Source organism: Ceratotherium simum, chromosome 38 (genome assembly GCF_057802395.1).
Source record: "Ceratotherium simum simum isolate JZ-2026a chromosome 38, ASM5780239v1, whole genome shotgun sequence".
Taxonomy (NCBI): domain Eukaryota; kingdom Metazoa; phylum Chordata; class Mammalia; order Perissodactyla; family Rhinocerotidae; genus Ceratotherium; species Ceratotherium simum.
In genome coordinates this window covers 2930424-2943381 of record NC_141937.1, presented here as the reverse complement: position 1 = coordinate 2943381, position 12958 = coordinate 2930424, and the positions used below count along the sequence as shown (strand labels likewise).

The window sequence follows — 12958 nt, the reverse complement described above, 5'->3', positions numbered from 1 at the left end:
CCGCCCCATCACACTGAGTCATTTAAGCCTCTGTCTTTGATGGGCAGGAAGAGGGGGGACTACATTTCTCCTCTTCACCATGGTATCCTTACCCAGAGTAGGCACTCCGTGAACAGCTATTGAGTAAATCAAGCAATAAGCAGAGGTGAAACTGAAGGGGAAGTATAAGAGTTGCAGAGGACAGCAGTAGTACCCGACTCTCTCACTGGGAGATTTTCTATTACCATAAGTAATACACCCACAATGCACACATATGTGTTTTCTCCCATCAGAGAAACATAAAACATAACTCCATATGTATCTGATGTACATTTTCCTCCTAGCTTTCGTGTATTTTTTTCCTTAGGACATATGGGACACTCGGGTAAAACAATTTTCATCTAGGAATCCTGGCAACTCTCAGATTTATCTTCAGCTCTGAGCCTTCTGGAGAGCCCTTTTCCATTGCCTTTCAATCATTCCCAACAGAACTTCTGATGGCCCCTGAAACTCAGCACGTCCACAGTCACATGATCTCCTTCCACTCAACCAGCCCCTTGAACAGATTCTGAATTTCTGCAGTGGATAATAGTCCGCTCCAGCACTGGGATCCATCTTTGCCTTGTCTGTGCCTCCCACGTCATCAGGCCTGAGTCCTCTTGCTTCCTTCTTCACCATCTTTCCTCTGTGGTCTCATTCTGACATTTAATACCAGCTAAGACTTATCATGATCTCGGCATCTCAAGCTTATGGTCAGCAGACCTGGTTGCAGAGAATAATCCAAGAAAAGTATTCCTATAGATTCTGCAAATGGTTCTTTTCTTCTTTATTGAATTAATAATTTTGATTTTTGGAATTGCCATGGCAGCTGTCTCCCTGAATCATAAAACTTTCTCCCTTGCAATGACAATGATTGCTGCTGTGACTGTTTTTCTCATCGTTATTGGAGTGGTAAGCTTTGAAGAAGTATGCCAAAAGTCAGAGGAATTCACCACTCCCGACTAGAAGAATCATAGAGGTATAGAGTTGAACAGGTGGAAATTTAGGTTTGAGCAACAGAGAAACCAAGAGGCAGCACCTGCCTATCATCTTATCTGAAATCTAGATATCTTTAGGCCTTTGGACCTTTTTAAAGTCTCCTGAGCATTTTAAAAGGAATCAACATTGGCTTTTAAAAGGCTTAAAAAAACAATACACAAGTGCCCAACCTCTGGCTGGTGTATTTCCACCCACTACTAAGCAATCACTAGAGGTCTCAGCCTTGCATTCGTAAGTATCACCAGATTCTCATTCTGGAAACCTGGTTTTGATAATGCTACTTCCTGCTAAACTTCCAGTAACTGGCCCTGTTCAATTAAGGCCTCTTATTTCTTTCACCAGGCTTACACTCTTGTTCAAAAGTCTCCATTCCAGCCCAACTGTCTACGTCCTATCCCCTGCGCATGCCTTATTCATTTCCTGCTCTATGTTGTTGCTCACACTGTTCAGCCTTCCTAGGAGGTCCTGCCTTGCTTTCCCACCTGTCAACATCCTCCAAAGCCAGCTCAGATCCCCGTCTGATGCCATCTTTCCTTCCTCATTGTCTGCACCATTTATGGGGCGTTTCTCATTCCCTGCCTTGTACAGACTATAGTTTCTTCTGAATGTACTATTTGCCCACCTGTATATTAAGCCCCTAAAGGGCTGGGACCATGTCTCATTTTCTTTGTGCCCTTTCCAATTCCTTAAGACAATGCCCTACTACATTAATTCATCGTGAAGATACTGTTAAGCATTCCCTGGGCATATCAGGACAAAAATGTCATTCACTCAGAAAAATTTGGCAACAAAATAAGGCAGAAAGCAGATAGGTCCTTCTCGGAGGCAGCGAGAAGTCTGAGTTATGTACACTTCAAGAGAATATATTCCATCATAATCAGCATGAATGAGTTAATTACAGCCACATTTCTTGAGCCTGTAGTTTACAGAAACTACGGCTTGTGAGCTGGATTTCCCTTTCTCATTGAATAATTACTCAACAAATGATTACATCTCAATCCCGACTCAGCTAAGCCCAAATTAATGAAGTTATGATTGCTAACCATTAATAGTAACATTCAGGGTCCTTTTCTTCTTGTACGCAGATGCGTATCCCTCTACAGGAAGGGGGAACACAAAGGGCAACTTGACACTTTTGATGAAAACAGGAAAGCTACGGCCTTCCAGCTCTTCTGGCAAGTGGGGCTTATGGAGCGGGGCTGCAGTCCCAGGTGAAACACCCCTAGGGCCCCGGCATGCTCTGAACACCTCACAGGAGCCTCTGAGATTTCGAGATAGACAAAAGCTTTCTTTAGATTAAGGGATTAGATTCCCCTAAAATGACTTTGATTTGGACTCAGAGGCCCCGGCTGGATTTGGTTTCTGGTATCAAATGAACGTTTGCATCCCCCAAAATTCATATGTTGAATCTTAACCCGCAATGTGATGGTGTCAGGAGGTGGGCCTGTGGGAGGTGATCAGGTCATGAAAGAGGAGCCCTCATGCATGGGATTAGTGCCTTTATAAAAGGGACCCCAGAAAGCCCCTTCCCCCCTCTGCCATTGAGGACACAGAGAGAAGATGGATGTCTACGAACCAGGAAGAAGGTCCCCACCAGAGACTGAATCTGCTGGCACCCTAATCTTGAACTTCCAGCCTCCAGAGCTGTGAGATGTAAACGTCTGTTGTTTGTAGGCCCCCAGTCTGTGGTGCCGTGTTACAGCAGCCTGAATGGACTGAGACGGCTCCCGCTCACATGGTTTGGGTGGTGTGTCCAGTGCACAGCAATGCTTTCTCAGTGGCCTCACCTCAACTGAATCGATGCCCACAATTTCTTTTTTTTGTGTGTGAGGAAGATCAGCCCTGAGCTAACATCCATGCCAATCCTCCTCTTTTTGCTGAGGAAGACCGGCCCTGAGCTAACATCTATTGCCAATCCTCCTCCTTTTTTACCTTTGTCTCCCCAAAGCCCCAGTAGATAGTTGTATGTCATAGTCGCACATCCTTCTAGTTGCTATATGTGGGACGCTGCCTCAGCATGGCCGGACAAGCAGTGCGTCGGTTCATGCCCAGGATCCAAACCCAGGCCGCCAGTAGCGGAGCACACTCACCCAACCGCTAAGCCATGGGGCCGGCCCCGATGCCCACAATTTCTGAACACGTCCAGTTGCTGGTTCATCCACAAGAAGTCAGTAAAAATGAGCACAGATGGTTATGTATCTGGAGAGATGAAAATTGTCATTGAGATGGGACAAATGGCAGCCAGGCTTTGGATTCAGACAGACCTGTGCTTGAATTTCTGGTCTGGCACTTATCATCCGTGTGGCCTGGGTCAGGTCCCCTCACCTTTTTGAGTTGCCATTGCCTCACCTGTCACAATATCTACTTAGCACTCAGACACGCTGTATGTTGTGAGATCAGGGATAAGACGTAGGGTGTCTGCTACACAATGAGCACTCAGTGGGTGCCAGTAACGCATTAATGATCAAAATCACAGAATTCATACAAAAAGGGCAAATAAAAAATTATAGCAACAGGATTAGAAGACCAAGGGAGCAGTGTGCATAATGAAGGGTATGGAAGAAACAGGAGGAGGTGCGAAGGCCCCTGTTGGCATGTGGACCAGGGAGCTGGGCCGGGACCGGGGGCTCTGGGAAGTATGCCCTCCAGAAGGACAGAGTCAGCAGTCCCGTGAGAGAGGAGGGGGCATGATGACAGCTCCTTAGAGTCTCCAACTAGAAGGAAAAGGAAGTCACTGGTCTCCTGAATGTGCCTGCTCCCAGAAGCAGAGGCTGAGAAAGAACCTCACTTCCATTGGAAGTGAGGGAGCAGAGAGTGTGTCAGAGCCACTAAACAGAGACGGAGCCGGCTGCACACTGGCTACAAATTTATGGAGCCTGGTTAACACTTCTATTGGCCTCTTGTCACCTTGCTTAGATGGAAATCTGGCTGAATGCTTTTCTTTAACACAGGTTAAGTGAATCCTAACAGATTGACTTTCTGTGGGTATATCTTAACTTAACACATCTAGCACTTTGCTAGTGCTGTCAACAGATTCTCATAGTCAATCTGCGAATCAAAGTAGACATCTTTCTTAAACTAAAAAACTGCTATTCGTAATACAAAAGATTTAAAACGAGACTTTAGTCACTAATTTCCTGAATGTTCCTCTCTGTTGGAGATCTTCATCCTCTGCTCCCTGCCCCGTATGTTTTACTTCCACCCTCCAAACTGCCTTCCCTACTTGGGGGTACTATCTAAGCATTGCTCTCAAACAATTGACTTAGGATTCTTAATTTTAAAATAGCCTTTGGAACTTCTCCATTTTCAATAAATAACATCATTATTGATTAGCAGGGACCCGAAAGTTCAGAGACAACTGTGTTTGTCTGGGGTCTCCTCTGCTTCATTTTGACCTATTGTTCAACAAACATCAATACAGAGCACGTAGCATACTCATCTAAGAGGAATACAGCACAGTCATAGGACCCCCGGGGGGTGGTGAAGCCGCAGTTACTGGTGGCACCTTCTGTGTCTGCTCTTGACCAAGGAGCAGCTGACGGGGGACCTGACAGCGGAGGGGGAGCGCTGGTGGAGGCCCAGGGTCAGTCTGAGAGTCCGCCTGGCCGTGGCCTTGCCCAGCCCTCTCATGACTCACAAAGGAATGACTGTCTCCCCGTCGCTAGCATCTCATTGGGGGTGAAAGCAACAGAAGATGGTATGTAAACAGCAGAACTGTCGTGTACTAAGGGTCTATCATGTCGAAATATGGAATTTTTCATACCCAGAAATTCTGCTTCCTTGGTCTCCCGCTCATGGAAGTTTCTGGGGTAAGCCAGAGAGGGAGAAGGAAATGTTTTCAAAATAAACACTGCCTGCCACACTAATCTGCTATGTGAGCTCTGAGAAGAGAGTGCACCTGGGAACTCGTCCTGGGAAACTAGGAGGCCGAATAAAAGGTGTGGTCCTCACCCGAATGCACAGAGCTGTATTCAGGGCTGCGTCTGCCTCGCTAGCTTTGCTGGCAGCCTTGGAGAGCCTTTCAGGCTCAAATGTAAGTGCTGTGATGAGATCTCTCCCAGTAGCTCAACCTTCCCGGAACCACTTTCCTACCAGGTCCTCCGGGCGACAAGCTCTCTACTCTGCTCAGCTGCCCCACGGGCTTCTAGCAGACATTCTCTCCTGCCGGAGGCTGGCGCGTCCCGCAGCAGTGCCCTGCGGCTTCCTGCTGCAGTCAGCACAAAAGCAGGAGATGTGGCAAAACAGATTATTTTTAAAAGGTGTTATCACAGCATCACAAAAATCCAGCACAGAGGGAACTAGAAATGACCTCTGGCGCTGCAGGAGGAGGCCATTCCACGGCCTTAGAGGCCTGCAGTCAGCTGGACCTCTGTGCGGTGGGGAGACATCTGAGGCAGGCTTCCGCGTTAATTCAACCCTCAGACGAGGCTCTTACCAGTCCTCTAGGTGGATTCGCACAGCAGATAATTGGGATGTAATTATTTGAGCATTAGTTGTTAGAACGCTTTTATTACTCAACATACATCATTTTCTTTCATCTTACTGCTTACATCTTACATGCTCTGCAAGAATTTTAGTACACAAACATGCACGTGCATGGACTTGATGGACTGTAAAAACGCAAACACCATGATGATTTAAAAGGTGGTAAAATTCCCTCCCTCCCTCTCTCCCACTTTTCCTCCCTCCCTCCTTCTGGGCTGTCGGAGCTCCTGCGGGGTGAGGAGACATCCCCGTCTGCCTGGGGGACAGCAGCAGGGACAGGAGATGGATTGATCAAACAAGTAAAAACACTGAGGATAATGGGAGCCAGGTTTATCGACATTAGAGAAAATTACAAATATGGAAAGGAGAAAATACCATAGTCTCTGCAGTGTTTGCTGGAATTGGAAGTGTTGGCCTGAACTCATGGTTTGCAATAAATATGGATCAATATAGAAATAACGTAGATGTCAATAGTAGAAAGGTAGCTTTCTCTTTGGAGATATGGCTGGTTCCAGCATTGGAAAGTGCAACAGGAGCTTGGGACACACTTTTGTGCCAGAAAGTGAGGAAATGCTCAAACAATGACGTGGACATGTGAATGGACCCAGGAGCCAGCCTGAAGCGCTCTACTGGCCAAATCGGGGGCTATTTGAGCATCAAAATAAATAATGAAAGTAATAGATGGGCCAGCCCCGTGGCTTAGCGGTTGAGTGCGCACGCTCCGCTACTGGCGGCCCAGGTTCCGATCCCGGGCACGCACTGATGCACTGCTTCTCCGGCCTTGCTGAGGCTGCGTCCCACATACAGCAACTAGAAGGATGTGCAACTATGACATACAACTATCTACTGGGGCTTTGGGGAAAAAAAGGAGGAGGATTGGCAATAGATGTTAGCTCAGAGCCGGTCTTCCTCAACAAAAAAAAGAGGAGGATTAGCATGAATGTTAGCTCAGGGCTGATCCTCACACAAAAAAAAAGAAAAAGAAAGTAATAGATTATAAGTCATGGAATAAAATAGGAAGCCTTGGGTCCATACTGACTTAAATGAATAAATTGAAACTATGATGAAGAATGGGATATTTACATAACTTCAGAGTCCATCTGCACACAAAATAGTTATTAATTACCAAGAAGAACCGAGAAACCCAACAGTGGAGAAGCTCACAGACACCAACCGGACCGGACATACGGAAATCAGACGCCGTCTGACAGGAGGCACAAGAGACCCAGCATCACTTCAGCGTGCACTTGACAAAGAGGCACGACCTGAGGAAATGTCAGAAGAGGCAGAGTGGAGGAACAGTCTACAAAATTACCTGCCTGTAACTTCACAAGTACCAAGGACATGAGGGTCGCAGGAGTCTTGAGGAATGTTCCAGATTGAAGGAAATAAGGGGCACGACCACTAAATGCAAGGAGGGATCCTGGGTAGATGCTTTTGCCTTAAAAGTGATGTTGGAGCAATTGGAGACAGAATGAGGTCTATGGATTGGGTGGCAGTGGAGTGTCAGGGTCAAGAGTATGTAAGGGACTGTCCTTCTCTCACATAGAGAAAACTCACCCCAAATGTTTGGGGGGGATGGGCATATGGCAGCAATTTACTCTCACCAGCTTCAGGGGGAAAAACACTCTTTGCACCATTCCTACAACTTTCCTATAACCTTAAAACTCTTTAAAAAGGAAAGAAACATGGTGTCAGGTGGCCGAGTGTGTTGGAATGACAAAGGGACAAGACTGGGAGGGAGGCTCACTGGGTCACCATGTACCTCAGCTCCAAATTTTGCCTGTTTCCACCTGTTCTGTTCATGTTGGTAGTAACATCTGTGTAGTAGGGTGCTCCAGAGAAACCTGGAGGTGTATAGGATTGATACAGATACATATAAGAGGGAGTTTATAACAGGAATTGGCTCATAGGACTATGGAGGCCGAGAAGTCCCACAATCTGCCGTCTACAGGCTACCAGGACAGCTAGTGGTATAATTCAGTCTGAGGCTGAAGGCCTGAGAACTAGGAGCTCCAATGTCCAAGGGCAGGAAAAGATGGGCATCCCAGTTCAAGGAGAGAGAGAGGAATTTCAACTTCCTTCAGCTATTTGCTCCATTTGGGCCCCCAACAGATTGAACGATGCCATCCACACTAGTGAAGGCACACCTCTCTACTCAGTCTACTGAATCACATGCTCATCTCTTCCAGAAACACCCTCCTAGGCACACCTAGAAATCATGTGTTACCAGCTAACTGGGAGTCCCTTAGCCCAGTCACAGTCTGTATCTGTGCATGTTCATTCTTTCCTGGAGGTAGAAACTCTCCCAGAAGCCCTGCATGAAGGCGTGATGTTATCTCTTCATTTGCCCCTAAAAAGGAGGACACCGGGAAAACAGCCAGCTTGGAGAGGGACCAAGGAGCTCAGTTGGGTGGGAGCCTCGCGTGTGCCAAACAGATGATGCTGTCTTCACTCAAAGTGTGTATATTAGCCAGGGTTCTCCAGAGAAACAGAACCAATAGGGTGTGTGGATGGATGGATGGGTGGATGGATGGATGGATGGATGGATGGATGGATAGATAGACAGACAGACAGACAGACAGACAGACAGATAGATAGATAGATAGACAGAGAGATGATAGATAGCAATAGGTATATGTATGTATTCCTCATGTGGTTGTTCAGAATTAATGTTTCCAGTGATGGGCTGTATTTGTATTATTCAGACAGCTCCTTATAGTCTCCCACTAGAAGGAAAATGAAGTCACTGGTCTCCTGAATGTGCCTGCTTCCAGAAGCAGAGGCTGAGAAAGGATGTCAGTTCCCACTCTGGTGAAGCCATTGTGCCCCTGCAGGTGGCTGCGTGCCTGTGTCCCCTCACAGCACTGATGGAGTAGACCGTCTAGGTCTAGGTCAAGGGTCCCCTTCTCCGCGACGCTCCCAGGCAAAGGGATGTCCCCTCTCCGAGCCTTCAGCACTCCCCAGTGAGCTGCCCTGTGCCTCGGGTGCCCTCGGCCCCTCCCCCGTGGGAAACGCTAGCACCTCAGCTTGCGCCCAACCCCCCTGCACTTGCTTCCTGCTGTTCCACACGCTCAGACCTGCAAACCCAGCTCCGGCTCTGGCTCACTTGGGAGGCCTCTTGTTTATCACTGCCTGTGTCCCCAGCGAGAATGGGTGCTCAGAGTTGTGTTTTAGCAAGTTGAATTTGGAAAATGCTCGTCACTGACTTGTTTAATGATGTACAAACATGTGCTTAGATCTGGTGCCTTCACTGGATTTTGACCTCACTGAATGCAGACTTCTGCTTCTTCCTGTGTCTCCTGCAGCCCACCATGGTGCCTTGAACTTACTGGATTTGATCCAGGTTATCAAACACGTGTTTACCACCTGCCACCATACTCTAGGCCAAAACAGAAATGTGAATAAGAAGTCACAAGCGTTCACTGAACCACGATCATGTTATGAACTGCTAAGCCTTCTCCTGTATTCTGTGCTGTTTCTTCCACACACCAGCTCCGAAACCATGCGGCATGGCCATCGACATTTCACAGTATCCGTGTTTCACTCAAACTCCATACCTCCCCCCGTTATGCCATACTCAGTCCCAATCTACCCTCAAGAAATGCTCAGACCAGTACGATAATAAATATAACTCATTTTAAAACATAATAGCTAATTAAAAAACCAAGAAGGCAGATGTAGATAGACCTGTGTCTGAAGGCATCGCCAGACACTGCTCTCCCTCTTCTCCAAGGCCATAGCATAAATGCGATCCAAACGCGAAGTTGGTTTACATTCACCAGCTCGTCTGGGAATAATGAATTGAAGACTTGAGCCATGTGTTTGCAAAACGACTCAAAAGAAACAACAGCAATCTTTTAAATGGCTCTGAGACATAAAGGTTCCACACTGAGCAAGGACACCGCGGAGGACACCGAGGTAGTCGGGACATCGTGCCAGTCTAGACAGGATAAAATCCCTTTTTATGTTTTCACCTCTTCCCTTTCCTCACAGCTGAACACAAATGATCAGAGCAGAAGAGGAACAAATGTACTCTGGGCCGGCAAACCAGGAGAAAACACGAGAGACAGAAGTGGGGCCATAGACCTACAGTGAGCTCAGAGAGGGACGGAGGGACAAGACCCCTGAGGCCACACTGGCAGCTTCTTTCCTAAGCGGCTGAAGTCGGCCCCCACCCACAGCACACAGCAAGCAGGGCTGAGTTCCTCTGTCTATCACAGAAAAGAAAAAATAAAGGTACCGCTTTTGATCAAAGTCCTGATACCATCACTTTATGATCCATCTGAAGGAAGCTACCACTTATCATTTAGCATCTTTGTCTTCGAAAAGCAGTGCTTATTTGTATGCACCATCAAGTACCCTCCTGCGTCTCCTTGAATGCTGTGGGGAGACTTGAAATCCACTGAGTCTGGCGTCAGGATTGTAACACCTGCTTCCCTACTGTCTCCATCTGCCTGGTAAATCTCCGTCCCTCTCTTTATTTTTTGCCTTTTTGAATCACTGCATTTTAGCTGTGTCTCTTTTATACACCATGCAGTAAGGTTTGCTTTCCAGCCAGTTTGAAAATCTTTTCTTTCTAAATGGGCCAATGAAGCCCATTCACATGTATTTATATGGCTGATACGTTTGGTCTCAATTCCATAGTTTAGATCATCTTGCAATTACTGTGTGTCTATGTTACATTTGCTGTTTCCTCTCTGATGTGTCCTTTTTGCCTTGTTAAAAATTCATTTTGGGGGCTGGCCCGGTGGCATAGTGGTTAAGTTCACACGTTCCACTGTGGCGACCTGGGGTTCACCGGTTTAGATCCTGGGTGTGGACCTACTCCCTGCTCATCAAGCCATGCTGTGGCAGTGTCCCACATACAAAATAGAGGAAGATTGAGCACACATCTTAGCTCAGCGACAATCTTCCTCAAGCAAAAAGGATTGGCAACGGATGTTAGCTCAAGGCCAATCTTCCTCACCCCCCCAAAAAAAAGAAATCATTTTGGTCGTTAGGAAGGTTGCGTCTTCACTCTAGTGGTTACTTTTATTTTTTATTGATTGATTGATTGATTGATTTTTTTCCCCCAAAGCCCCAGTAGATAGTTGTATGTCACAGTTGCACAGCCTTCTAGTTGCTGTATGTGGGACGCGGCCTCAGCATGGCCGAAGCAGCAGTGCGTCGGTGCGCGCCCGGGATCCGAACCCGGGCTGCCAGTAGCGGAGCGCGCGCACTTAACTGCCAAGCCACGGGGCTGGCCCTCTAGTGGTTACTTTTAGATTAAGACTCTTCACAGTGTGTATAATTGGTGTCCCTAAAGAATAAAACTATAATGACATAACAGAACCAATATTTAAAACGATCATCCTGGAAAACATTCCAGAGATGAATGATGTGAATCTATGTATTTGAAAGGACCCATTGGGTACCAGGAGAAACTGACCCAGAATGATCTGCTGAGACATCTCCCAGTAAAACTTCTCCACAGAGCTAACCTTACTGGCCCTTCTCCACCATTACGTCCTCATTGACCTTCCATTGCCAGCACTAGGCTGTTTGCCCCTTCTGTCTCCTAGCAGTTTGTTTATGCATCTGTCAGAGCTCACCTGAAGTTCCAGGTGGCTGTAACTGAAATATACACGTCTTGAATATACCTGTCTAGCATCTGTCAGGTGTTATCTCATTTCAGTCTTTGTGCATTATCAGAAAGGCAAAAGTTACCAAAGATAACCTTCATCTTGTTCAAAAAACCCCCTCAGGCCTGAGCAAGTAAAGCCAACTTTATTGCATGGGTTTCATCTGTGTTGAGATACTTCAAAGACCTCCTTCTTCAATGATTCCCAGGTTCCTCATTTTCTTCTGAGGATCATTAGTCAGTGAGCTCCTCTTTGGAGCAATTACACATCACGACAAGTCAAGACAGAACGCAAAGACAAGCAGCCAAACGGGTCTTGCCTGTTGGTATGTGTTGTGAGTGAATTGTGTCCTCCAAAGGCAAGTCCACATCCTAACCCCAGGCCCTGTGAATATGACCTTATTTGGAAATAGAGTCTTTGCAGATGTAATCAAGTTAAAGTGAGGTCATTAGGGTGGGCCCTAATCCAATATGACTGGCATCCTTTTAAGAAAAAGGAGAGGGAGATTTAGGAACAGACAGACACACACATAGGGAGACGACGTGGGATGACGGAGGCAGAGATTGGAGTTGATATGAGATTTTCACATAGTGAGGTAGATGGGGTAGCTATTCTGCTTCAAAACTGATTCTGCCTGAACTAAAGCCTGACTTATGGCTTATCAAACATACATTGTACATCTGCTTTAACCATTAAAGTAAAGAATGCATCAAACTTTATCTCGAAGTACAAGAAGGCACTCTTTTAAGGTAAGGATGCATACTTGCCCTCCTACACCCACCGGTATCAGTAACACCTGTATCAGTATTTCTGAAGATAAACTCCCTCACCTGGACATCAGGCTCACGTTGACCTGCTAATTTGCAACTGAACACCTCTTTGAAACTTTGATGAATATGTATCCTGGGCGTGTTTAATTTATGTTCTTTGTTCTAAAATGTATAAAACTGCACTGAAAACCATGCTTCTGCAGAAAGCTTTCTTCCTTTGTGGAAACTGCTTTCCCGGGTTATAATCCTCAGGTTGGCTCAAGTAAAACTAACTCATCTCATCTCTCTCCTCTACAGAATGGTTATTGGTTATTTTGCACCGATAGTGTGATGCATCTACAAGCCGAGGATTGCCAGAAGCTGCAAGAGACAAAGAAGGATTCTCCCCTAGAGCCTTCAGAGGGAGTCGAGGCACTGCCCACACCTTGATCTAACTTCCAGAACTCCACAACAGTGAGAGAATAAATTTCTGTTGTTTTAAGCCTCCTAGTTTGTGGTAATTTGTTATGGCAGCCCTAGGCACACAGAAAAAGGCCTAGAGATTCACCCTGTCGGAAAATAAAATTAGGATTTCCTCTGAAGACAAATTCAGCATTTTTTTTCTTTATGCTATTGGAGTCACTCATACCTACTTGTTAGCTAATGTCGGGAAGAAAACTTTTCCCTTCTTCCCTTCTAGGTTCTTTGGCTGGCCTGATAATTAAATTGACATAAGACAGATTAACAGGAGAAAAAAAATTTAATTTCACATGTATGGGAACCCCAAAGATCGGAGGCTCCCTTTCAGGCAACTGAGGGCTATATACCATCCTGAGCTAAGGAGAAGTGGGTAGGGGTCTGGGAGGTCAAAAGGAAGGAAGACACTTCACAGGGAAAGGGGAGGAGCAAATGTTGGTAAACATGTTTGCCATGCCGTGCAGATAAGTTGCTCAGACGTGAAAGTTCTCTCTGATAACCGCTCTCTTCACGGGCCAGGCCCCTATCTGAAGTCTTTTAGACAGCTGAGGAGGAGGCAGAAAGCTCTTCTCGAGTCTGCTGGACCTTGTCTTCAGCTTGAAATCC

General features: G+C 46.4%; 1 long non-coding RNA gene across 1 annotated transcript in view; it reads left to right on the top strand.

The window, feature by feature from the left end:
* LOC147912231 (uncharacterized) overlaps positions 1 to 12737 on the top strand; it is a 29570-nt gene extending 16833 nt beyond the window's left edge. Inside the window, exon 3 of the long non-coding RNA XR_015550101.1 lies at positions 12194 to 12737. This is a non-coding gene — a long non-coding RNA (uncharacterized LOC147912231). The remainder of the gene's footprint in view (positions 1 to 12193) is intronic.
* The last annotated feature ends 221 nt before the right edge of the window (positions 12738 to 12958 follow it).